This window comes from Microcaecilia unicolor, chromosome 13 (assembly GCF_901765095.1).
Source record: "Microcaecilia unicolor chromosome 13, aMicUni1.1, whole genome shotgun sequence".
Lineage (NCBI taxonomy): Eukaryota > Metazoa > Chordata > Amphibia > Gymnophiona > Siphonopidae > Microcaecilia > Microcaecilia unicolor.
The window spans coordinates 80,515,012-80,542,521 of record NC_044043.1 but is presented as its reverse complement, the minus strand read 5'-3'; positions in this window follow the sequence as shown (position 1 = coordinate 80,542,521).

Below are 27,510 nucleotides of genomic sequence, written 5' to 3'. Positions count from 1 at the left end.
GAGCAACTGGTGGATCTGAAAGCACACTGGAGATTTGCAACAGATGGGTCATTGTATTTGCTCATGTGTAATAACACTCACAGCATATAAGCAAGTAAATCATATAGGATGAGGAAGATGTCACCGGAACAAATAAGCTGCTTATAATATACTTGAGCTTAAAATTATGGCCATCTGAATAGAATTATATAACAGTGAATTCATAAAATTCTGTGGAGGTATTCCGCTGTATAGAACTTACTCTTTAGAATATATTTCACCGCTTAGAGGGAACAAACAATTACCAATGAAATATTTTGCTCCTTCAGAGGAAGGGATTTTAAAACTGTGTGCATTCTTGTGGAGTGGCCTAGTGGTTGGGGTGGTGGACTTTGGTCCTGGGGAACTGAGGAACTGAGTTCAATTCCCACTTCAGGCACAGGCAGCTCCTTGTGACTCTGACCAAGTCACTTAACCCTCCATTGCCCCATGTAAGCCGCATTGAGTCTGCCATGAGTGGGAAAGGGCAGGGTACAAATGTAACAAAAATAAAATAGATACTATTGGAGATTCTACATGGAATGTTGCTACTATTGGAGATTCTACATGGAATGTTGCTATTCCTCTAGCAACATTCCATGTAGAAGGCTGCGCAGGCTTCTGTTTCTGTGAGTCTGACGTCCTGCACATAAGTGCAGGACATCAGACTCACAGAAGCAGAAGCCTGCGCGGCCACATTGGTGATCTGCAAGGGCCGACTTCTACCTGGAATGTTGCTAGTGGAATAGCAACATTCCATATAGAATCTCAAATAGTAGCAACAGTGGAGGAGTGGCCTAGTGGTTAGGGTGGTGGACTTTGGTCCTGGGGAACTGAGGGGGAACTGAGTTCCATTCCCACTTCAGGCACAGGCAGCTCCTTGTGCCTCTGGGCCAAGTCACTTAACCCTCCATTGCCCCATGTAAGCCGCATTGAGCCTGCCATGAGTGGGAAAGCGCAGGGTACAAATGTAACAAAAATAAAAATAATGGAAATGCAATCATATCATTTCTAACCAAAGATATCATGTTTCTTTCCAGTGTCATAGCATTACATTTTAGGGGAAGGGGGGGGGGGGGGTTCCCCTCCAGTGTGTAGCTGTTAGGCAGAAATCACCCAGTGACCCTTGGGTGGAGAGGCAGCTACCTTCCAGGAGAAGATATTTTGCTTCCTGGGAGTTTTGATTTAGCCAGCCCATTCCTAGCTGTGTCTTGTATTTCTGATATTCTTGGTTCATTTATCTTGAAGAGAAACCAAGCCCAGGGCAGGCATGAGAATTTCTGCTCCACCTCTGGGCTTGTTTTCTGTTGCATTGGTGTTGTTTTCTTGTCCAGTCGTGCATTTGGTTTCTGTTTTTGCCTTGCTTCCTGAAGGCTCAGGATTTCAGCATTCAAGATGGGCATGCATGGAAACCCAGTGTTCTCTAACAATGGGGCTCATTTTCAAAAGAGAAAAACATCTAGAAAGCGGTATAAACCAGCATTTGGACGTTTTTCTAACAAAAACTCTCCTCTTTATGAAACATGTACTATAACTAGAATCCCATCTACCCCCAAAGCAATCCACTGTAATTCTCAGAGGAATGTTCTGATTTCTAAAACCCTAAGATGTTTGTAAACCGCTTAGAACTGAACAGGTGTTAGGGGGGATATAAGCCCTAACGCATTGTTAAAGTGAAGGAATAATGAGAAACTTTCAGTATAAGCTGTTTCCTACAGCTGAACCAAATTTTTAGTGAGAGTACGCTGAACTCTGTAGCTTCATCGCATGCCCCCTAGTCCTAGTATTTTTGGAAAGCGTAAATAGCTTAGCCCCTGACTAACTCACTCCCAGCTCCTGGGCCTGTGAACTTTTTCTGAATAGCATTCCTGCTTACTACACTCCAACACATGAATAAAATCAAAAAACGTCCTCCTCAGGCAGCTAAAATATGGTGGGTTGGAAAAACGAACCCCCTGGTCCAAATCTAGCCCACAGGCCTTGGTTTGAAGTTCCCCGTTTTACAGTGTTGCCTGTGATGCAAAAACATTTGGAGGTTCCAGGAGGTAAGGCAATCGTGACTGGAGTGGGCTTTACAGCTCTGAAATTCCCCTCATTTGTTCTAATTGGGAACTTGCTTAGAATCACAACCTGAATATACTAGACAACAGCAAAGCACATGCCCAGATCTTTGGTAAACATGATTTTCTAATAAGTCGGTAGCTGTAACAATTGGCCAACTGTTCACTCCAAACTTATTGTTTTACTTCAATTAAATTACGCTTTACAAATGTATTTGCTGGGAGGGCTTTATTGTCGTTATGGCCCTTTCCCTGAATGGTAAGTACTTTGCTTTATTTGGATTGATGGATTTCTTTGGCTCACAATAAAAAACAAATTATATGGAATCCAGAAAATAATAATTTCAGGAAGATAAAGGGTTTGCTCCAACAGACCTGAAGTTTTAATCTTTCAGTTGAGGCATTTGCAACAAATTTATCTCCATATGCTATAAAATTTCAATAGCAGACATTAGCCAAATCAAACAAATAGTTTAGGACAGCTATCCCTAAACCTGGCCTGCAGGACCCCCAGGGCATTGCATGTAAGTGCATTCACTCTGCAGCTCCTCAGTACCTCTCCACTCTCATCTCTCCCTACATTCCTCCCCGGGAACTCCATTCACTGGGTAAATCTCTCTTATCTGTACCCTTCTCCTCCACTGCTAACTCCACTCAGTTCCTTTTATCTTCCTGCACCTTATGCCTGGAATAGACTCCCTGAGCCGGTCCGTCAAGCTCCATCTCTGGCCGTCTTCAAATCTAAGGTAAAAGCCCACCTTTTTGATGCTGCATTTAACTCCTAATTCTTGTTCACTTGCTCAGAACCCTTATTTTATCATCCTGACTTTAATATTCCCTTATCTCTTGTTTGTCCTGTTTGTCTGTCCTAATTAGATTGTAAGCTCAGTTGAGCAGGGACTGTCTCTTCATGTTCAAGTGTACAGCGCTGCGTATGTCTAGTAGCGCTATAGAAATGATAAGTAGTAGTAAGTCTATCTCATGCATATTCATTACAGATATTCATCCTGAAACAGCTGGGGGTCCTCCAGGACAGAATTGAGAACTACTGGCTTAGGCTCCTAAGTTTAGCTGATAAGAATGAACAAATTTAGGTGCATAAATTTAGGAAATCAGGGGGTCAATATTCATCATGGTTCAAGCAGATAAGAGAGACTCCTGCCCACTTAAACCACAATGATTGGGCCATCCTCCGATGCTCAGTGGCACTTTATAGGGCAGTGCGACTGAATAGCAGCCAGACGCTGCTGAAATTAATTATAACTGATAGAAGATAACGTGAAAGGGGCCCTTTTACTAAGCCACGTAGGTGTCTACGTGCACCCTTGACATGCGTCCACTACGTGCACCGGAAACTATTTTCTGGTGCGCAGGCGGTAATCGGGCGGTAATCGGCATTTTATGTGCATAGACCATTACTGACAGTTACCGCGTGAGACCTCACCACTAGGTCAGTGGCTGGCGTTAAGTTCTCATAGTAACATAGTAACCGTAACATAGTAGATGAAGACAGAAAAAGACCTGCACGGTCCATCTGGTCTGTCCAACAAGATAAACTCATATGTGCTACTTCTTGTGTATACCTTACCTTGATTTGTATCTGCCATTTTCAGGGCACAGACCGTAGAAGTCTTGCCCAGCACTAGCCCCGCCTCCCAAACACCAGCCCGAAACGACGCACGGCAATTTTCATTTTGCAGAAAACGTCCATTTTCGGCAAAAATTTTTAAAAAGGCATTTTTTTACAGGTGCGCTGAAAAATGATCCCGTGCGCACCCAAAACACGTGTCTACACTACCGCAGGCCATTTTTCAGCATGCCTTAATAAAAGGGCCCCGTAAAACATTAGAAAGCAATGAAATCTCAACCAGGGTGAGCTGATGACCAGATAAATTAATTATCACTGGTTTCTCCTGTGTTACAAATCTATTTGTGGATGAGATTCTTGCTGTCCTCTGCTCTGGTGGCCTCTAGTATGCCACGACCCCCGAAGCTTGTGCCTGCTTAAGACCAAAAAGACTGCGTAGGTCTACTAATGTTTTCACCACTGCTACCACAATACTACCCCAGTTTGACTAATATCAGGCTAACATTATTCTTTAGGGCTCATTCATAGTTTTAGCATTTATGATCCCTTTTACTAAGCTGCGTTAGACACTAACGTATGCCTCATGCAGCAAAAATGGCTTAATGAGGGATGCTGTAAAGCACTCTTCATTCATTTTTACCATCTGTGTTCGCTTAAGTGTGTGGTATTTATTTATTTTTGGGGAGGGCATGTCAGGGGCTGAGAATAGGTGTGAAAGTGTCATTCAGCTAGTGCACTGACATTAGAATACGCCTACTAAAAAACTCTGACAATGTGAGAGCCCTTAGCACCTCCTAAACAACATTAATTTCTCTTTAATAGCCATGTGCTAATGCTAAATAATAGAAAAAGGCTGAATCTTAAATAGTAGCAAGATTCCATGCTACTGATCCCAGAGCAAGCAATAGCTTCCCCATTTCTATCTCAATAGCAGCCTATGGACTTTTCCTCCAGGAACTTGCCAAAACCTTTTGTAAACCCAGATACACTATCTCTTGTTACCACATCCTCTGGTAACAAGTTTCAGATCTTTTTAACTATTTGGTGAGTGAAAAATATTTCCTCCTATTCATTTTAAAAGTATTACCATGTAACTTCATTGAGGGTCTCCCAGTCTTTGTACTTTTTGAAAGAATAATTGATTCATATTTACCCACTCTACACCACTCAGGATTTTGTATACGTCTATCATATCCTCCCTCAATCATTTCCTTTCCTCATATGAGAGGAGCTCTGTTCCCTTTATCCTTCCCCTCAATTAGATTATCTCCTTGCAATGGAAAATCAGTAGGTCTTCGGTACATGTCAATGTTATCTTTCCTTTTGTTCAACTCTTTCGTACTGTGTATCCTGTTTGATCTGACCTTTAAGTCATTCAGGGGATCTTTTATTTATTTATTGCATTTGTACCCCACATTATCCCACCTTTTTGCAGGCTCAATGTGGCTTACAGAGTAAGGTTATGATAAAGTCAGTACATGATTTAAATACAGTTGATCATAAGCTGAGTTAAGGGAGGTGATAGATGGGCTGATGTTGGGTAGGTTGTATGAGAAATGTTTTAGGTGTGTTTGGGTGATTTGGGGGATGAATTGTATTATTGAGGGTGGTTGTTGTAAGCTTTGTTAATGAGGTGTGTTTTCAGAGCTTTGCGGAAGCTGGTTAGATTGTTCATGGTTTTCAGGGTTTTGGGTAGCGCATTCCAAAACTGTGTGCTTTTGTATGCAAAGGTCGTAGCATAAGCTTGTTTGTACTTCACTCCTTTACAGCTGGGGAAATTCAGGTTTAGGAATTTGTGGGCCGATCTTTTGGCGTTTCTGGGCGGTAGGTCCACTAGGGTTAGCATATAGAGTGGGGCATCTGCGTGAATGATTTTGTGCACGGTTGTGCAAATCTTGTTATCTATTTCTAGTTATCTGCCTCAGAGCCCACAGGAATAAAATGGGCCCTGCTGCAGATAACTCGAGCTAAGCTTTAGTAAAAGACCTCCATAGCCTTTTCCTTTTTGATTTGTTGTGACTAAATAATAAGCAAACACCCACAGAAGGTGATCTCTCCACAGGAGAACCGAAGACAAACGAACAAACAGTGGATCCAATGAAAGTCCTCTCACAGTTGGTGTCTTTCTAAACAAGGTCTTTATTCAAATCAATAAAACAACCCGACACGTGACGTGTTTCGGCCGAGAAGGCCTGCGTCAGAGGTCTATTAATTCTTCAGCAAAATACCTTGTAAATAAGATGACTCCCAATACGTTAATTGTTAACAGAGATATAAGTTTTGAGATGGTGAATCAGAGGCAGGAATGCAAAGATATTTCATACCCTCAAGCAAAGGCCGAGCACTGTCATGGATTGAAAGAATATGTGTGATACTATTCTTGTGCAGTTCTTCTATATCTCGAGCATCTTTAAAATTTCCAATGAACAAGCCAGGAAGAACCATTATTCTGCCTTTATCCTGCTATGCTTTCTTCTATTTGTTGGAAACAGTAGATTTGTTTATGTTTTTATTATTTATAACCTGCCAAGGCAGATAACAAATCAACATACACATTAGTACATAAGTAATGCCATACTGGGAAAAGACCAAAGGCCCATCAAGCCCAGCATCCTGTCCCCGACAGCGGCCAATCCAGGTCAAGGGCACCTGGCAGCTTCCCAAATGTACAAACATTCTACACATGTTATTCCCGAAATTGTGGATTTTTCCAAGTCCATTTAGTAGCGGTCTATGGACTTGTCCTTTAGGAAACTGTCCAACCCCTTTTTAAACTATGCCAAGCTAACCGCCTTCACCATGTTCTCCGGCAACGAATTCCAGAGTTTAATTATGCGTTGGGTGAAGAAACATTTTCTCCTATTTCTTTTAAATTTATTGCACTGTAGTTTCATCGCATGCCCCCTAGTCCTAGTATTTTTGGAAAGCGTGAACAGACGCTTCACATCCACCTGTTCCACTCCACTCATTATTTTATATACCTCTATCATGTCTCCCCTCAGCCGTCTCTTCTCCAAGCTGAAAAGCCCTAGCCTCCTTAGTCCTTCTTCATATGGAAGTCGTCCCATCCCCGCTATCATTTTTGTCGCCCTTCGCTGCACCTTTTCCAGTTCTACTATATCTTTCTTGAGATGCGGCGACCAGAATTGAACACAATACTCAAAGTGCGGTCGCACCATGGAACGATACAACGGCATTATAACATCCTCACACCTGTTTTCTATACCTTTCCTAATAATACCCAACATTAAAATACATTCAACAAGCAACTAAACAAACACAAATATGCAGCAAAAATAGGGTCAGTCTTCACGGGCAGATCATAGCAGTAGTTCCTGTGTGAAAACAGAAGACTGAAACTCTACTTATGTTGGTTTGGTATTGACCAGATTTCATTCCTGTGCTTTTATTTTCATGCCCCCCTTTTTCTCCCTCTGTGCTCAAGCCCCCTTCCTTTCCCATTTCCCAGATGGCAGTAGGAGAGCTATGAGGGCATCTCTGCTGAGACTTTCTGATTGACAGAGGTCATTGTCTGTTATGGCCCCAGAGGTCAGGTTTTGGCCTTTGGCTTTGTCTGGTTCTCTGTGTTTCTTCCTTTAGTCCCAGGTCCACTACTTAGGGGCAGTTGGTTTTGTAGCACAATAATACAACACACAAGGATGGCTTGACAAAAGATATTTTATCTAGAAATAGGCTTACAGCTCTTAGGGCAGAAAGATAATACAGCACTGTGTGTGTGTGTGTGTGTGTGTGTGTGTGTGTGTGTGTGTGTGTGTGTGTGTGTGTGTGTGTGTGTGTGTGTGTGTGTGTGTGTGTGTGTGTGTGTGTGTGTGTGTGTGTGTGTGTGTGTGTGTGTGTGTGTGTCTAAGTGTATGCTGCTGCCGCCCTTCTTTGTCCTTCTCTGGGTTTAAATATCTGAATTCTTTTCCCACTCACAGGCCTGTGATATAATTTGGTTTGCTTTGATCCTATGTCTCCTGATTCACCAAGGAAGTGTGAATTCCTGTGAAGGAACAGTTAATGGAGACAGTGGCTGTTTCTATTGTTCTCCTGAGCAATGATACTGGTTTGTTTTATTGCTCAGAAGCACAGGTGTTAGGAGACATCCTGTCTTTTACTGACATTCCCAGGGACCAGACTAGGGGGGAGATGCACTAAAGACTCGTTAAAGCCCTTCCCTTAGCGATTCCCTTAGCGAATCGGTAAGGAACGGGCATGCATCAAGGAAAAGGAATGCAAATGAGCTGCTCGTTGTAGCTCACTTGCATTCTCTATTCCATCGGTAAGCAGTCGGCCGGTGGAGCATGCACAGAGCAGCCAAGCGTTATACTGGCTGCTCTGCGCATGCCAAATACGTCCAAAAAGGACGTCAACTGCTCGTGAGGGACTTTAAACATTTTTTTTTTTAAGTTATGGCACCTTCGTTATGGCTGTGGCAGTCCCTGCGCCTCCCTGTGCCGCCCGGGAAAAGAAGATGATACCACCACTCACCCCCTCCATGGCCTGCTGCAGGAACGCTCCAATGCGGCTCGGGTTCCTCCCTTCCGTGATCCCGGCTGCCTCCACCCCTGAGAGCCCACCCCAGACAAAAAAAGTGCAAGAGAGGGCAGTTGAGGACGTCCGTCGTCCACGTCTTCGATACCCGTTCACATTCCACCCCTAGGTCTCTCTCAGCCAATTACAGCACGTTTAGCCCAGCTAAGAGAGACCTGGAGGTCTCTCAGCCAATCACAGTGCGTTTAGCTGTGATTGGCTGAGAGAGACCTAGGGGCAGAAGATGGATGGGTACTGAAGATGTGGACGATGGACGTCCTCAACTGCGCTCTCCTGCACTTTTCTTGCCTAGGGTGGACTTTCAGGGGTGGAGGCTGAGCCGGGATCATGGAAGGGAGGAACCCGAGCTGCATCGGAGCGTTTCTGCAGCAGGCCATGGAGGGGGTGAGCGGCGGTGGCGTCTTCCTTTCCCGGGCGGCACAGGGAGGCACAGGGGCTGCCACAGCCATAATGAAGGTGCCATAACTTTAAAAACAAAAATTTTAAAAGTCCCTCACGAGCACTTGGGACACGCAGTTTGCTGTTTGTTTTTTTTAGATGGGTGTTCGGCGCTTTCCCACTGGTCTCCATGGGTCCGTTCACAGCAGCCCCAGCCTAACGAGAGGTGCAGACCTCACTTTAGGTTTTCCACAGTAAGGGGAATCGGTAAACGTTAGTGCATCTCATTATAATAGCCTTGCAGCGGTAGTGCATCTCATTATAATAGCCTTTGGATCATTTGCATTCCGTTTTTTTTAGCTGCTACCATGATAGGAAAATGGCCTTTTGTGCATGCCACAGCTTATTACTTGCTCGTTAATGGCTCGTTAAGTTTAGTGCATCTTGGCCTCGGAGAGGAAAGGAAGCACAGGTGTTAAGAGATATCCTGTCTTTTACTGAGATTCCCAGGGACCAGGCTAGGAGAGGGAAGGAAGCACAGGTGTTAGGAGACATCCTGTCTTTCACTGACATTCCCAGGGATCAGGCAAGGAGTGGGAAAGGGGGAATGTCAGAGCTGCTCTCCCAGATGCCTTTAGCTGATATAGAGTGCCACATTGCTGCAGCCTGAGCCCTTTCTATCCCAAATGTAAAAAAGCCATGATCCTGTTAAGTTTTCATAAACCTTGGAAATTTACTGAAGCAAATGTTACAGTTTACCCTGTCATCCTAATCATGACATTCCATTTCTGAACATTTCTAAATTTTTAAAACTCTAAGGATCTTAGCTCCTGATGGAAGAGTTCAGGTACATAAGGAACTCAACTTTTGCCTGCTTCTCAGAAGTTTTGGAGGATATAATCTGTAATGCTGGGAACCAAACAGTTACCACAGTCCACACAGGGCCGTAACTCAGCAGATCACAAATACTTGTTTTGTCTGGTAAACATAATTCCCTCTCTAGTTAAGAGAAAAGAAGTACAGATAAGATAAGGTATGATTTAATAACAAGCATACCGAGAACTGTCAAGAGTTGACCAAGCATCTGGAAAACCTTTGGGTGCTGGTCCTCTTCTACTACCTTCAGGCTGCCTGGGAGGGGAGAAGCGGGATTATGGAGAAGGCCAGCTCTGCTCTGCAGTTTATTCCAACCTTATCCCTTTCCCTTCTTCTCTATGAACAACTGGAAAGGAGGGGCTAGATTAGGGAGCAAAGTGACCATTCTCTCTCTCTGTTCCAACCTCATATGCCTTTCCTCCCCACCCCTCCTGTTTCAAGCACACTGCCTGGAAAGGAAGTGACTGGAGAATGGAGCAGACCACTGCTGTCTGCTGAACAAGACACCTCACACAAGTCCAGTGTGCCCATACATACATAGCTCAGAAGATTGTGCAGGAATAGATTCAGGGGGAAGCTGGGATAGTGCTGAATTTATCTCCATTTCCTCCCGTGGGAGGGAATTCCAAATATCCACCACTCTCTCCGTGAAAAAATACTTCCTGACATTTTTCTTGAGTCTGCCCCCTTTCAACCTCATTTCATGTCCCCTAGTTCTACCACCTTCCCATCTCTGGAAAAGGTTCATTTGCGGATTAATACCTTTCAAATATTTGAACGTCTGTATCATATCACCCCTGTTTCTCCTTTCCTCCAGGGTATACATGTTCAGGTCAGCAAGTCTCTCCTCATACGTCTTGTAACGCAAATCCCATACTATTTTTGTAGTTTCCAAAGAGTGTGTACTCTTATTGGTGAACGACAAAACATGAAATGTGGTCTTTTGTTTGGTAATGTTATACAATGAGATGGGATATGTCATTAATATTCCCTATGTTGTTGCAAACAGCCCCTTCCTATTATATCTATCGACATCTAGTTATACGCACTCACATCCACACACACACATATATACACGCTTATAATTCAGAGCGATAAATGTTGCTAAATGATTTGAATCATTATTTCTACTACACAGAGCTGATCACAAGTTGTTGAATGGACTCAATGGCTTCATTATATGATGAGGATGAGTTGCTGTACAAAGGAGGCTTAACTGTAATGCAGGTCTCTGACAACATTTGCTGTATCCTGGGTTTCAACATCCTTAAGAGCCATCTTGTTTTCCATGCTCTGGAAACCACAGTTAATGATCTGGCAGAAAAATTTGCATTTTCTCCCACCGTGCCTGGAAATCAGAAGCTGGCACTCTGATCTTAAAACTCTCTTTTTTTGTTTCCACTTACAGTACTTAAAATTAGAAAAATGTAGATGAAGTGCATGCAGAATGAAGTTGCTTCTTCGAAGGATGAGTTTACGAATCCAATATTAGAGTGCTAAACTGATCTGTGAGAAAAATAGATTCCTTAGGAGATCATGGTTGTCTTTCTATTGGGCCAGTGCGGCAGCAGTTCAAGTACTATGGAATCATTTTATGTTGGTTGAATCAGACGTTTCACAAGTTAGAATACAGTCAAAACCAATGATGCACAACTTCACAAGGGAACTAAAACCGTTCTAAATTGGAACCTTTTGAATCTTTTGTTGGGCATGTTTTGCAATAGAATAAACCCTGCAAAGGAATCTGCAATCCTTGTAGTATCAAGAATCAGAAACTAAAGCATAGAAGTCTATCTGAGTAAGGCTAGGTTTCCCAGGTTTAGTTAATGCGTCATGCAAGACTCCCATATGGTAATAATTTGCACCTCAAGGCCCCTGGATCTTCTTTCCAGCAATATTTAATGGTGAATCTTTTAAGCATATTTTATAAAGACACACATTTGTGTGTCTTTATAAAATTGCTCCAGAAAAGCTGCAAAAATTGCTGCTATGATGAAGCCCCCATACATTCAATTTAATTCTTGATACATCGCTAATATCCCCTTTCCAGGGTTCAGTGCGGTTTACCTTCTAGGTGAGATAAAAGCAGATAGTGTTAGTGTGAGGTATGAGAAACATTAGAGACCATTGGTGTAATGCATGAGACAAAAAACATTAAAGGAAAGGATAATGGATGATACTAGGAAGTAGAAGTCATGATGGATTATTATGAAGCAGTCTTTGGGGAGAGAAAGGTCTTTAGCCTCTTCCTGAAGTTGAGGTAGTTGTTTTCTGTTCTGATGGGAGTAAGTAGAGAGTTCCATATTTTCACTCTAAGTACGGGGAATAGAGAGCTGAAAATTTGATTTTGAATTGTCTTTTGATATGATGATATGGTGATGTTAGCATTAGTTGTTGTTTCAGTCTGTTAGACTGGACCAAACATAGCTCAGGTCCTCACCACAAATACTGTGTGCAATTCTAGTACCTACATCTCAACTTTGGTTCCACCCCAAAGTCATCCGCATTCCACCCTGGCACTAGTGCTATGGTGGTCTGTATAGGTATTCAACAGTACTATCCGAGAGTACTGGGTTGGTCTATAGAGAAATCCAGTAATACTATCCAGACAGTGAAGAAAAGGTGATGCAAATGATAAAAAGGATGGGATGACTTACATAAGTACATAAGTATTGCCATACAGGGACAGACCAAAGGGTCCATCAAGCTCAGCATCCAGTTTCCAACAGTGGCCAAGCCAGGTCACAAATACCTGGCAAGATCCCAAAAAAGTACAAATCATTTTATGCTGCTTAACCCAGAAATAAGCAGTGGATTTTCCCCAAGTCCATTTTCATAATGGTATATGGACTTTTCCTTTAGGAAGCCGACAATATCACAAACACATGACCCTGGAGAATCTGCATTTTGGTCATTGGGTGCTGCTATGCTGGGGGGGGGGGGGGGGGGGGGGACCCAGAAAGACCAAACTTCTTATCTTCCCCCCCTAAACCTACCTCTCCTTTCCCCCTGTTCTTTGTTTCTGTGGTTTCTCTCATCCTCCCTGTCTCGTCAGCTCGTAACCTTGGGGTTATCTTTGACTTCTCTTTCCCTGCACAAATCCAACAGACTGTTAAAATCTGCCGTTTCTTTCCGTATAATATTACCAAAATGGGTTCCCTCCTTTCTGAGCACACTACCAAAACTTTTATCCACACTCTTGACACCTCACACTTGGATTGCAGCAACTTGCTTCTCCTAGGTCTCCCACTAAACCATCTCTCTTCCCCTTCAATCTTTTCAAAATTCTGCTGCACAACTTATATTCTGCCAGTGTCGTTATGCTCATATTAGCCCTCTCCTCAAGTCACTTCATTGGTTCCCTATCATTTTCTACATACAGTTCAAGCTCTTCTTAATGACTTACAAGTGCATCCGCTCTGCAGTTCCTCAATAGCTCTCCACTCCCGTCTCTCCGTACACTCCACTCTGGGAACTCCCTTCAGGTAAATCTCTCTTATCTATACCCTTCTCCTCCACTGCCAACTGCAGATGCCATTCCTTTTATCTTGCTGCACCATATGCCTGGGATAGATTTCTCAAGACAGTACGTCAAGCTCTGTCTCTGACCATATTCAAATCTAGGCTAAAAGCCCACTTTTTTGAGACTGCTTTTAATTCAACTCCTATTCACTTGTTCAGCATCAATGTCTGTTTTAATCATTCCCACCATAAGTAATTTCATAATATCTCATTTTGTCCTGTTTGTCTGTCTTGATTAGATTGCAAGCTCTGTCGAGCAGGGACTGTCACTTACATGTTCAATGTACAGTATAGCACTATAGAAATGAGAATAAGTAGTAATAGCATTTGGGATTCCAGAATCTTGCTACTTTTGGGGATTCTGCATGGAATCTTGCTACTCTTAGGGATTCCGGAATCTTGCTACTCTTTGAGATTCTGCACGGAATCTTGTTACTCTCTGGTATTCTGGAATCTTGCTACTCTTTGTCCTTATCCCTTATTTGTTCTGTTTGTCTGTCTTGATTAGATTGTAAGCTCTGTCGAGCAGGGACTGTCACTTACGTGTTCAATGTACAGCATTGCATACATCTAGTAGTGCTATAGAAATGAGAATAAGTAGTAGTAGCGTTTGGGATTCCAGAATCTTGCTACTTTTGGGGATTCTGCATGGAATCTTGCTACTCTTGGGGATTCCGGAATCTTGCTACTCTTTGGGACTCTGCACGGAATCTTGTTACTCTCTGGGATTCCGGAATCTTGCTACTCTTTGTCCTTATCCCTTATTTGTTCTGTTTGTCTGTCTTGATTAGATTGTAAGATAAGCTCTGTCGAGCAAGGACTGTCTCTTATATGTTCAGTGTACAGTGCGATATATGTCTAGTAGAGCTATAAAAATTATAACTAGTAGTAGTAGTAGTAGTAGTAATAAAGAGAGAAAACATCAGTTTTGAGAAAGTGATTAGTTTCAAAGAGGAAATGTATTTGCCTGCAATCCCTGGTATTTGACTTGGGTACATATATATTTACATTATAATATAAACTGCAGCCTCAGTTTCCAATAAATGTCCAGCATCCCTTTTTTTATGACAGCTTTTGGAGGAAGGAAGGGAAGAGACAAAAAGGTCTTGACTGCCTTATTATGGAACAGCCTGCCAACCATTACATGACATGATAGTTCAGCCAACTGTGAAAACAGGAAGTTGAACTTACGAGTGCTGGTAATGTGCAAACAAAATAAATAATTTTGCTAATTTATTTGCAAACATGAAACAAAATTCACAAATATTAATTTGTGAGACAGCTCCAGTGGGGACATTTCCATATGAAATACTCCAGTGCCACAATATATTGTATTTGGACTTTTTTTTTCCAATTTAAAAGCATGAGGGATATGTGCCCCAAAATTTAGAGGTTGATATTGAGGGGACTTATCCAGGTAGGAGAGGTTCCTAGATGGGTAAGTCCTGCTGACTAGGTCATAACCGGATGGTCAGTGGAACTTACCCAGATAGTGCTGTTAAAATCTGTACGGTCGGCACTATCTGGATAGTGCAGGGGCAGAATTGGGCAGAGGCGGAGTCTAGGGTGGAGTGGGATAGAGGAGGTGTCTGGGTGGCGTCTGGAGATACCCATGTTCTAGATAAAGTTAGAACAACAAAAAGAAACTCTGATATGAGGGGCCATAGGATGAAGGTGAAAGGGGATAGACTGAGAAGTAACTTGAGGAAATACTTCTTCACGGAAAGGGTGGTGATTTTGTGAGGCGGCCTCCCAGTGGAAGTGGTAGAGACAAAAACAGTATCTGAATTTAAGAGAGCTTGGGACAAGTACATAAGATCTCTAAGGGAGTGATAGGAAGAGTAGATGGTATGGATGAACAGACTGGACAGGCCATAATATCTTTATCTGCCTACATTTTTCTATGTTATGTTTCTATCCGGTTACCTATCTTGTACTGGTCTGTACATCACCACTACTAGATAGGTACTGCTGCCCAGGTTATACCAGGATATTCAGAACTGGCTGGTAGCTGGGTCTTGGCACTGAGTATCCGTTTATACAAAAAAACCATGGTAACCAATTAGATTGTAAGCTCTATCAAGCAGGGACTGTCTCTCAATGTTCAAGTGTGAAGCGCTGCTTACATCCGGTAGGGCTATAGAAATGATAAGTAGTAGTAATAGTAGTAGTAGTTTCGTTAAAGTCCCTTGTAAAATACTCTGGGAAATCTCTATGTCCTGACATGGATATGTGAATACCCCTTGCCATGTACCACCAAATTCTGTATAGGTTGCCCAAAGTTGGACACACAAATTTGGGCGTGAATTGCAGATCCTTGTGTAAACTAATTAGCCAATTAGGATTAACAAACACTTAATTGACAATTATGCGTGGATCTGCCCTACGCCCTACTCTATATTATGCACATCTAAATTTCATAGCGTGTAATTCCAAAGGGGGGGGGGGGGTGACCGTGGGAGGGGCATGAGAGTTTCAGGGTGTTCTCAGAACGCATTGCTTTCAAAATCTGCACCCTGGTTCACAAAATTATCTACGGCGGAGCCCCGGGATACATGACAGACCTCATAGACCTGCCAACCAGAAACACAACAAGATCAGCACGAACATACTTGAATCTTCACTACCCAAGCATCAAAGGACTCAAGTACAAATCAACGTATGCAACCAGCTTTCCCTATCTAAGCGCACAACTATGGAATGCACTGCCCAAAATAGTAAAAACAACGTACGACCACCTAAACTTTCGGAAAGAACTAAAAACTAACCTGTTTAGAAAAGCATATCCTACCGACCCAACATAAAAGCCTGAGTACCTGCAACACAACAAAAACAAAGATCGTAATGGATTCACCCCAACTTCTCTCTTCCTCCCAAAGTTCCCCTACATTTCTACCATACATGAACCTTATTCTATCATAATAGCACCTTGTATTTGTTCATACCGGAACTGGCAAACACCATTACGGTACTATGTAAGCCACATTGAGCCTGCAAATAGGTGGGAAAATGTGGGATACTAATGTAGACAGACAAAAAAGAGCAACACTGGGCCTTCAAGACTAGGTGTAAGCTTACACCGATTATCGGTATACAGGAGAAGGCTTCTTGCTAGGAGCCTGCTTTTTCGCGTTGCAGCGCATACTTTGATGTGTCGAGGCATTTGACCTACATTATCTATACACTACAATATCAATACTCTGACCCCTGAGGCAGGTGTCTTTTGGCGCCGAAACACGGCCCGTGTCGGGTCACCTGCTAATAAAGTACTCCTGTTGTCCTAGTCTTGAAGGCCCAGTGTTGCTCTTTTTTGTCTGTATACTTTGGTTGTATGCTGTTTTACCCTCTCTATTTGCACTGTAGGATACAAATGTAGCAAATAAATAAATTATGTGCAATCTTATAGAATACCTGCATTTGTGCATCTAACTGCCATTAGTTTGGCACAAGTATTTACACCATACTTTGGCAGGCATAAATGCTCACACCTAAAGTTAGGTGCGAAATACGCTCTAAGCTAGTATTCTGTAAAGGTCATTCTGCACAGAGTGCCCTTTACAGAATATTAGCTTACCCTCAAATTCTATATATGGCGTTTTAGGTTGTGCATGCTAATTTGGCTGCATGCCCAGACTGCACGCACAACTTAATTAACAAGCCAATCAGAGCTGATAATTGGTACTTAACCAATTAGCAGCATCATTGGCTTTCATTAGAATTCATGTGCACAACTTTCTAGGCATGTTCTACAACATGGTATATGTAAATTGTAATGCACGCAGTCGAAAAAGGGGCATGTCCAAGGGCATTCAATGGGTGGGTTGTGAAGATTCACTATCATCACACCTTTTTGCAGTCAAGACTTGTTGTGACATTTGATTATTACGTGCATAGCACCTGTTTCTTTCATACTCCGTTGCATCCAACCGTGCATGTGACCCCTGAAGCAGGTGGCTTCCTGCCAAAGACACATTTATTCACAAAGCTGCTGTCTTTAGAGATATTAAGTAGGTTCTATTCAGACTCCTGATGAAGGCCTAGTGGATGAAACACAATTCATGTTGGTAGTCAACTAATAAAGATTTGAATGACACCTTGATTCACTGCATTTCATACTTTCATCGTCTTTGCTCTGTTTGGTATTCTGCATTGCGTGTGGAATATTGTTCTCCTTGTTTTGTTTACACTAGTATAAGAACATAAGCCTTGCCATGCTGGGACAGTCCACCAAACTCATATCCTGTTTCCGACAGTGACCAATCTAGGTCACAAGTATTTGGTAAGATCTCCGAACAGTAGGAGCGGAGGGTCAAAATAACAAGCGGAGGGAAGACAGAGGAGGGGGGGAGGGAGGCAGGGTCGGAAACACAGTGGTCAAGCTAACTAATCACTCAGGGTCCCTTTTACTAAGCTGTGGTAAAAGGAGTCCTGCTCTAGGGGCGGCGGCCATTTTTGCCACGTTCTAGGGCCCCTTTTACCGCAGTGTGTGAAAATAACCAAAAATGAAATAGCTGTGCAGTACGTTCGCACTTGCCGCATGGCCATTTCGAGGGAGGAGCACTTACCCGCCACCCGTTGAGATGGTGGTAAGGGCTCCTGCGTTAACCCGGCAGTAACCAGGCAGCACATGATGCTACCCGATTACTCCTGGATGAGCCCCTGCAAAAATATTTTTCAATATTTCTGCTAGCGCCGGAAATGGTGCGCACTGTGGGTGAACTACTGCTGGTACCCGTGTTGGGCCAGCGGTAGCTCTGGGATGCCGCGCAGCAAGCCTGTTGCCGCACAGCAACCCTTTAGTAAAAGGGCTCCTGAAAGTGTGCTGGAGAAGCCAAGCCTTTACGGCCATCACGGATATCACTAGGGAGGCTGTTCTATAACACTGGTGCTAAAAAGTAAAAGGCACTGAAAAATGGCTTGCGGTAGTGTAGGCATGGGTTTTGGGGCGTGCGCCGATCCATTTTTTAGTGCGCCTGTAAAAAAAGCCTCTTTTTTGTTGTTGCTGAAAACGGACATGCGGCAAAATCAAAATTGCTGCTCGTCCATTTTGGGGCTGAGACCTTACTGCCAGCCATAGACCTAGCGGTAAAGAATCTGGGTAGTGATGATCTACACGCATCGAATGCCACTTGGCACATTTCCGTTACGTACGCCAGAAAATAAAAAAATATTTTTCAGATGCGAGTAGCGGACACGCGCCACAACTGAAAAGACTGCAAGGGTCATGCAATAACCGGGCGGTAACTCCAATTTGGCGTGCGTTCGGTGCACGTAGGTGCCTACGTGGCTTAGTAAAAGGGGCTCACTGTTTCTTTTTTTAAAATATTTTATTTTTATTCACTTATAATATTTCAACTCAATAAGAGATGATAAGTAATTAGAAGTAACAAAAATACAACACTAGTCTTATTTCAATTGGCCAAATTTGAGCAATATCAGAAATAAATAATAACAATTTTCGTCCAAAAGATATAAGCAATTCGATCCAAGATAAGGTTATCAATAGAAATCAAACAAAATAAAACATGGAAAAGAAAATAAGATGATACCTTTTTTATTGGACATAACTTAATACATTTCTTGATTAGCTTTCGAAGGTTGCCCTTCTTCGTCAGATCCAAGATAAGGAAATTGCATATAATCAAACAATACATTAAAGAAATTAATATATACTACTTCCCAGCGCATCTCCTCAAAACCTATCTTACAGTGTGCATCTGTTAATTAACTGTTACAACATCCTCTTTATTTAACAAAAATTACTCTAATTGTTTAGGGTCAAAAAACTGAAATTGCTTAGATTGATAGCAGGGGCGTAGCCAGACTTCGGCAGGAGAGGGGTCCAGAGCCCGAGGTGAGGGGGCGCATTTTAGCCCCCCCCCCCTGGTGCTGCCGACCCCTACCTCCCAGTGCCACCGACCCCCCCCCCCCCCGCCATGGCTGCCACCCACCACCCCGCCATTGCCGACCCTGCTGCTGCTGCCACCACCACCAACTTTTCCCCCCCTGCCGCCAACCCTCTCGACCCCCCTCCCACCGCCAACCCGCCATTGCTTACCTTTGCTGGCAGGGGACCCAAACCCCCGCCAGCCAAGGTCCTCTTCTTCTCGCAAAAGGCTTCCTTCTGTTTCTGGCGTCCTGATGTCCCCCGCCAGCAAAGGTAGGCGACAGCGACGGCAGGTTGGCGGCAGGAGGGGGGGTCAAGAGGGTCATCGGCAGGGGGGTCCAGGGCCAAATATACGGGGGCCCAGGCCCCCCTGACCCCACATAGCTACGCCACTAGAGTATATGACAAATACAAGGAAATTTTAAAACAAAGCTCGCACCAAGAGCTAGAGTCCTAGCACGCAGGGCCAAGAAAGCCCTGCGCCTCCTCTGAGTTTCTCTGGAAAGATCAGGATAAACTCTTATTTAAACCCCAAAACAATGAGTCCAAATGTCTAAAGGAAAGTTTTAAAACAGCATCACGATCCATTTCAAGTGCAAAAGATACCACCACTGTAGTTCTCTGAGTAATTATTTCCAGTGACGACTCCAAAAATGCTGTCAAGTTCATAGCATCTCCTATTTGTGGCTGAGAAATCTCTCCATCCATTTTTCTATTACCACGTATACTTTGTCTGTATTATTTAGATTGTAAGCTCTTTTGAGCAGGGACTGTCTCTTTGTATCAGGTGTTCAGCGCTGCGTGCGTCTGGTAGCGCTATACAAATGCTAATAATAATAATAAATATGCCCGCACAATAGGAGGAAGTGATTCACTTGACATTCCTAATATTTCTATTAAGTATTTCTTTACCATATCCACTGAGGAAATCAAGGGGGGATCTTGGAAAATTAGTCAGTCTCAAATTCAACTTCCTAGATTGGTTTGGGGCTCACTGTTTCTAATTTGATCATGTTTTGCGAGGCAAGGGCCAGGCAAGACCATACGATGGTCATTGAGGGAGTGCAAAAGTATAGGGAATAGTAAGGGAAATAAGACAGGGAGGGGAACAGATACAGAAGGCCTTAAAGGCCAATAGAAGTACCTTATGCTGTATCCAGAAAATGACGCAGCCAGTGATGCTCTTTGCGAAAAGGAGTGACACGATCATATTTACTGGCATGGCAAAGACTTCTTATAGAGGTCAGTGGCGTACCAAGGTGGGGGCGGTTCGCCCCGGGTGCACGCCGCTGAGGGGGGGGGGGTTGACACGCGCCTGTCGGCTCTTCGTTTTCATGCTCCCTTTGCCCCGGAACAGGTTACTTCCTGTTCCAGGGCAGAGGGAGCATGAAAACGAAGAGCCGGCAGGCGCATGCCCCCCCCCCCCCAGCGGCGTGCACCCAGGGGGGGGAGTGTTCATTCGCCGGGGGGTGGCGTCGCGCTGTTCCGGGGACGCTGCACCTGGGGGGCGGGGCGCATCGGTGATCCGCCCCGGGTGTCAGCCCCCCTAGGAATGCCGCTGATAGAGGTGTTCTACACGGATTATAGTTTTTTTGCGTCCTCGCCTTCATAGATCACACCATACAGTATAAAAATAATTAATATACCTTATAATTCTTAAGTTGCTGTCTCATTATTAATTTTGAAACCGGTCTTTTAATGGGAAACAGTGGAATCGTTCTGCTGCTCCTGACGACAAGAGTTTAGAGCTGGGCCATAAAATGAGCACAGCACAATTTCTGCAAAGGATTAATAATCCCTATGAGGGGCTCACGGCAGTACCTTAATTGTTAGAGGAAAGGGTAATAAAACCGTGTATCGGTGTCAGGTAATTATTTCTAGCCTACACTGGGATTAACATGAATTTTGAAAGGCTAATATTCTGCCACATCACCCACACTGGTGAAAATTTGACTTTTTTTTTTCTTTCTCTTTTCTGGCTGTTGAAAGAAACGGAGGATTTAGAACAAGAAGATTGAGTGTATGGCATGCTTATTAGCTGCCTTTGGAAAAAAAAAAATACTTATTCATAGTGCCACCAAGTGCTCTAGTAAAGAAATAGGATAAAATTGCCATTGATTGCAGTCACTGCGGGGCTTTCAGGATTTTGTATATTGGGTAATTGCTGGCCCACCCATTCTGGGTCCATTTTAAATGACCCCCCTGGTTTAACGGATATGTCTTAGTAACATATCAGAGGGGCAAATTTTATTTATTTTTTTTAAAAAAGGTTTGTTTTTGTGTTTTTAGTAGGAAGCAACTTATGGACTACTGATTGCAAAACATTGCTTCAGGGGGAAGAAAACCTCTGCAGAATTGAAGGGCTCAAAACAATGCACCCACCAGTCATTTTATTTCATTCTCTTACAGTCTTTAAGCCCAAGGTCTGTTTATCATCAGGCAAGCATCCTCTTTGCATTGCAAACATAAAATGCAAACCAGGGGTTTCTTTCTTTTTTTTTTTTTTCTGTGTGGGAGTAACAGTGAGCAATAAATATTAGAATTTGTTTTTGAGCTGACAGGTGTCTTTACATCACAAAGACAAGATTACATTCACATGTCAAGATATTCTTTTTCAAATGGTAAGGATCAAATGGCTTTTAAAAAATAATGGCCTCCTAAGTACACGATGCAGCGCAATCAGAATGATCAATTACCTGTTTGAACTCAAAAAGCTTGCCCCATGGCAGGATTCCCCAAACTTCAGTCCTTGAGCGCTGCAAAAAAAAAAAAAAAAAAAAAATTGTCTGGTTTTCAAGATTTCCACAATGAATATGCATGAGATCTTCTTGTATGCAACAGCTTCCATTTCATGCAGATATCCCTTGACAATACTCACTGAAATCTTGAAAGCTTGGCTGGCTTGTGGCCCTTGAGAAATGAATTTCTAGATCCCTGCCCTCTGGTATCTCTCCATGCCAATTATTTCTAATGAGCTGTATTAATACCAGAAATTGGGCTGTGCAGACTGTTTAATACAGGAAGCATAAATTCTGAACAACTGTCACTTTAATTTTGCCCATCAGCTTTGCATTGCTAATATACCAGTAACTGCTCTCTCCCTCTGTCTCTCTCTCTGTTTCTCTGCCCCCCCCCCCCCCCACACACATATATACACAGAGATGTTTCAGCATACTTATAAACTAGATGCAGCAGAAAATTGAAGCAGGACTGTATTTTGTAACCTGGGTGTTTCATCTTGTTGCAGCTTGAGACAAGGAGCGAGTAAAATCAGTGAGAACACTCTTAAGATAAACATCATTGAGAACAGAAACCAAGCATAAAGGGGGCAATTCTATAAGTAGGTGCTACCTTTTTGGTGACCCAATGCTGCACAATGAGATCCTATTCATTAACGGCATCTGGGCACCCAGAATCTGTTCTAGAAAGCTAGCATAACCTTTTAGGTGCCCACAGTTGCACCAGGGCCGCCAGACCCGATGCAAATAATCTTGAGGATGGTCCCCTGGACCCCTCACCCTCTCCTCTAGTCCCCAGGGCCCACCACCTGGCAGTAGGTTACTGCTGTCTCAGTCTGTCTCCTGTTCCTGTGTGAAAAATGATCACATTATTGCATTAACTCTGCTCTGTTGGTCACTGGTCCTTGCCGTGTCCCCTGCCAGTCCCCTCCCACATATGTGGGAATAGGAATTGCTTCACATAGAAGGCGGGACATGGCCAGCAGAGCAGAGTTAACACAATAACCTGGCATACAGGAGCAGGACACCAGTCCAGCCTTCTGCCTGTTCCTGCCACCAGAAGGCTGAAGAAAGTGGCTTTTCTATTACAGGTACCCAGGGGCGTAGCCAGACTTCGGCAGGGGGGGTTTCCAGAGCTCGAGGTGAGGGGGCACATTTTAGCCCCGCCCCCTGGCACCACCGACCCCCCGCCCGAAATTGCCGACCCCCCTGCCACCGCAAACAACTTTGAGGACCCCCTCCCGCCAATGACCCTCTCAACCCCCCTCCCGCCGCCAACCCTCGCCTGCCGCCACCGTTGCCTACCTTTGCTGGCGGGGGACCCCAATCTCCGCCAACCGAGGTCCTCTTCTTCCTGCAAAGGCTTCATTCTGTTTTTGATGTCCTGCACGGCGGTGCCGGGGGAGGGTTGGCAGCGGGAGGTGGAGTCGAGAGGGTCGTCAGCAGGGGGTCCAGGGTCAAATCTATTCCACTACCGGTACCGGGCACCTCTTGGAGGTCGGGCCCAGGGGAATCTCCCCCCCCCCCCCCCCCAGCAGCCTTGAGTTACACCAGCAGAGTCCTTATGGTAACTTATAGTATTCTGTAAATTATGCGTGTAAGTCATAGCCCTGCCAATGCCCCTCCCACGCTGCACCCAAGTGAACGCCTCCTTGAATAAATGTGGGTGCTCTGCTACAAAATTGCCCTTAAAGCAACTAACACACAATCCCCTTCATTCTATAAAAGTCGCCAACAATTGTGCATGCAATTTAATTAGATAACGAGCTAATTAGTGCCAATAATTGGCTCGTTAACATACAATTATTGGAACTAATTAGATTTCATTGGAATTTATGTGCATAAATTGAGGTGCAAGATCCGTGCCTAAATTTTACATAACAATAAAAAAAAAAGGTGCAAAATGGGAGGGTCATGGGTGGTATGAGGGCATTCCTAGCATTTATGCGCATTGTTATAGAATAAGGGGGATGGGTACCTAATAATATAGGCTTACATTTACACCATATTTCAGTTGAAAGAAATGTCCGCACCTAATTCCCAGTCATATGTGCTGTTCTATAAACCATGTCTATAAGCGGGGCTTATAGAATAATGTGTTTTGGGGGGTTTTTTGGTGCTCATTGTTTTTGGTGCCATATATAGAATTCACCCCAATAAGCCTTACCTTTCATAACATGTTTGAATCTTGGGTTCCTTGCCCATGCCTTCTGTAATTTAATGGGCCATTTATGGCAACAGAACATCCCTGGGGAACCCTAGCTAAGCACAGGAAGATCTTCACATAGATGCTAAAGTTTACTTCCTGTTCCTTTAACCCTTCCAGACTGCAGTGATTTCCTGTCCCCAGTAGCTCCGACACCTGACAGCTATGTGCCTATCTACACAGTGGTTTCATCTTAGTCTTTAGTAGCCTAGCCTGTACAACATGGTCTTTCTAATTATGTACCCTCTGTGTACCCTCCTCACCCCCTGTTCTCTTTGGCTATATATTAATTTCATGTTGCAATCTGTTTCCTGCAGAATTTTTACTCCCTTTGACACAATTCTATTTTTTACATATAGGGGCTGGATTCAATAAATGGGAGGAAGAATAGGCACCTGGAAAAATCAGCGTTCAGTGCTCCAGGAAGAGCAGCCTTTACAAAGCAGCACCTAGTGGAGGAATGGCCTAGTGGTTAGAGCTCTGGTCTTGCAATCCAGAGGTGGCCAGTTCAAATCCCACTGCTGCTCCTTGTGATCTTGGGCAAGTTACTTAACTCCTCCATTGCCTCAAGTACAAACTTAGATTGTGAGCCCTCCTGGGACACAGAAATATCCAGTGTACCTGAATGTAACTCACCTTGAGCTACTACTGAAAAAGGTATGAGCTAGGGTTACCATATTTTGTCCCCCAAAAAGAAGGACACATGCCCCGCCCCACCACACACCACACACCACACACCATGCCCCCTTTCACACCTTCGCTCCGCCCCCTGTCACATTTTCCTCTCCCCCTGTGACACATCCCATCACCCCCCCTCCCCGTCACCCCCTCCCCTTACCTTACCACTGCCCTCGTAGTCTAGTGACTCTTCGGGGCAGGAAAGAGCCCCCTCTTTCCTTCCCAGAGTGCTGCCCTGCATGCATCCTTCCTGTTGGTGATCTCGGCGCCAGTTCAAAATGGCCGCCGAGAGTTGAAGATAGTAAATATGAGAATTTGTTGCATCTGATGTTCCTGGCCTGTGAAGCAACAGGTCCCAGGGCTCAGGTTAATAAAACATTTTCTTTCTGGCTGAGTTATTCACAGGGCTACCCCATAACCTTTGTCCAGGGTATCACACATGCATTGAGACTCTGGAGCTTTGCCTGCCTCTTGGGTCCTATGCATAGAATGGAAAGTATATCTATATCATTGGTACCCACATGTACTAAGACAGCAGCTCCTCCCCAGCACTATCAAATACATTATCTAGAAGATGGATGAAGTTCACCATATTTGAACCAGGCAGGAAAGTGATCAAATTATTCTCAAGCCCACCAGCTATCTAGGCCACCTTTATCTAAATAAAATACCAGTACAGATCCTAGTCCAGAAACCAAAGAGTTCCAGATCATGACTGTAGTACCCAAATCTATATAAACCTATATAAACCCAGTGTGTTTTTTTCTAGAAAAAAGGTGTCAGTACTCAAATGCTAAGCCACCCTCCACTAAGGGACCCACCCTACAATAGCCAGGCCCCCTGCAACCAGTCACAGAATCTATGACACAGAATTGGTGTGTAGAACCTGAGCTCTTTCATTAGAACTTGGGTTGCATGGATCACTTTTAGCAGACATTGAAAAAGGTGCCGGTACTCAGTACCCCCACAAAAAAAGCCCTGTATAAACCCCTCAATATTCCAGTAGTTTTAAAGAAATAAAGTTCATCTATTGTTTTCTAACTTTGCTGGTAGATAAGGGTTACAGATACCATAGTTAATGCTTTGGATACAGATGCTGAACACCTGAGGTAAAGTCAAAGATCTGTAACTTGGCTTGAGCAATCACTGGCAGTAAATATGGATTATTATAAACTGTAATTAGTTTTTGAACACTGAAAACAAGATAATCTACTTCTATTTGTAAAATGTTGTTGGGGGGGGGGGGGGCAACCCCCCTCCCCCACCCCAGTATGCCAAGTTAATTGCTATTTTAACATCTAGGTGTTTTATTTACTGTAGTTAAAAAGATTTGTTCCATTAAAGATAAATGTAATCTGCCATTTCGACAAAGCTAATCACCATAAAAGTAAAGTGGTGTGGGTAGCTGTGTTAGTTCTCTTTTAAGAGTAATAAATAGAAACACCACGTGGGTATATGTAGATTTTCAGTGACTGCACTTGTGTTTCCTGCCTCTGAAAATCCGCTCTGAAAATTGATCTCACAATTTCTTAATACTGCTAATGTTACTATAACTCTTTTGAAATATTCTTTCCTATAATAACGTTCTTTGTGTCCTGTTGCCGGTTGATGTAGCGTATCTAGATTTTCTATCAAAAGCTTTCTGAAAAGGAATGAAGCAAATTGGTGAGGCAAGATTTTCCATGGCTGAACCCATGCTGACTCTGTCCCATTGAACCATGTTTGTCTCACGTGTTCTGTAATTTTATTCTTTTTAATAGTTTCCACTATTTTGCCTGGCACTGACATCAGGCTTACTGGTGTGTAATTTTCCAGATCACCCATAGAACCCTTTTTAAAAATCAGCGAAAACGTTATCAAAAGTTCCTCATGAGAGACTCCTAAGAAAATTAAAGTCATGGGATAGGAGGCAAGGTTCTGGTGTGGATTAGAAATTGGTTATTGGGCAGAAAACAGAGAGTAGGATTAAATGGTCGTTTCTCTCAAAGGAGGTGGGTGAACAGTGGAGTGCCGCTGGGATCTGTACTGGGACTGGTGCTATTCAACATATTTAGAAATGATATGGGAATCGTAATGACAAGTGAGGTGATTAAATTTGCAGATGACGCAAAACTGTTCAAGGTTGTTAAAACACATGCAGACCGTGAAATAATGCAGGAAGACCTTAGGAAATTGGAAGACTGGACATTCAAATGGCAGATGAAATATAATGTGGACAAATGTAAGGTGATGCACATTGTAAAGAATAATCCGAATCATAGTTACCTGATGCTATGGTCTACCTTGGGGGTCAGCACTGAAGAAAAAGATCTAGGCATCGTTGTAGAAAACTTGCTGAATCTTCTGTTCGGTGTGTGGCAGCGGCCAAAAAAGCAAACAGGATGCTAGGAATTATTAGTAAAAGGATAGCGAATAAGGCCGAAAATACTATAATGCCTCTGTATCGCTCCATGGTGTGACCTCACCTTGACTCTTGTGTTCAATTCTGATCGCCGTATCTCAAAAAAAGATATAGCAGAATTAGAAAATGTTCAAAGAAGAGCGACCAAAATGATAAAGGGGATGGAACTCCTCTCATATGAGAAAAGGCTAAAGAGGTTAGGGCTATTCAGCTTGGAAAAGAGACGGATGAGGGGAGATATGATTGAGGTCTGCAAAATTCTGAGTGTTGTAGAACGAGTAGAAGTAAATCGATATTTTACTCATTCCAAAAGTACAAAGACTAAAGGACACTCAAGGAAGTTACATGGAAATACTTTTAAACCAAATAGGAGGAAATATTTTTTCACTCAACTTATAGTTAAACTCTGGAACTCTTTGCTGAAGGATTTAGTAACAGTGGTTAGCGGATCTGGATTCAAAAAAAGGTTTGGACAAATTCCTGGAGGAAAAGTCCACAGTCTGCTATTGAGTAAGACATGGGGAAGCACTGCTTGCCCCAGAATTGGTAGCATGGAATGTTGCTACTAAATGGGTTTCTGCCAGGTACTTGTGACCTGGCTGGG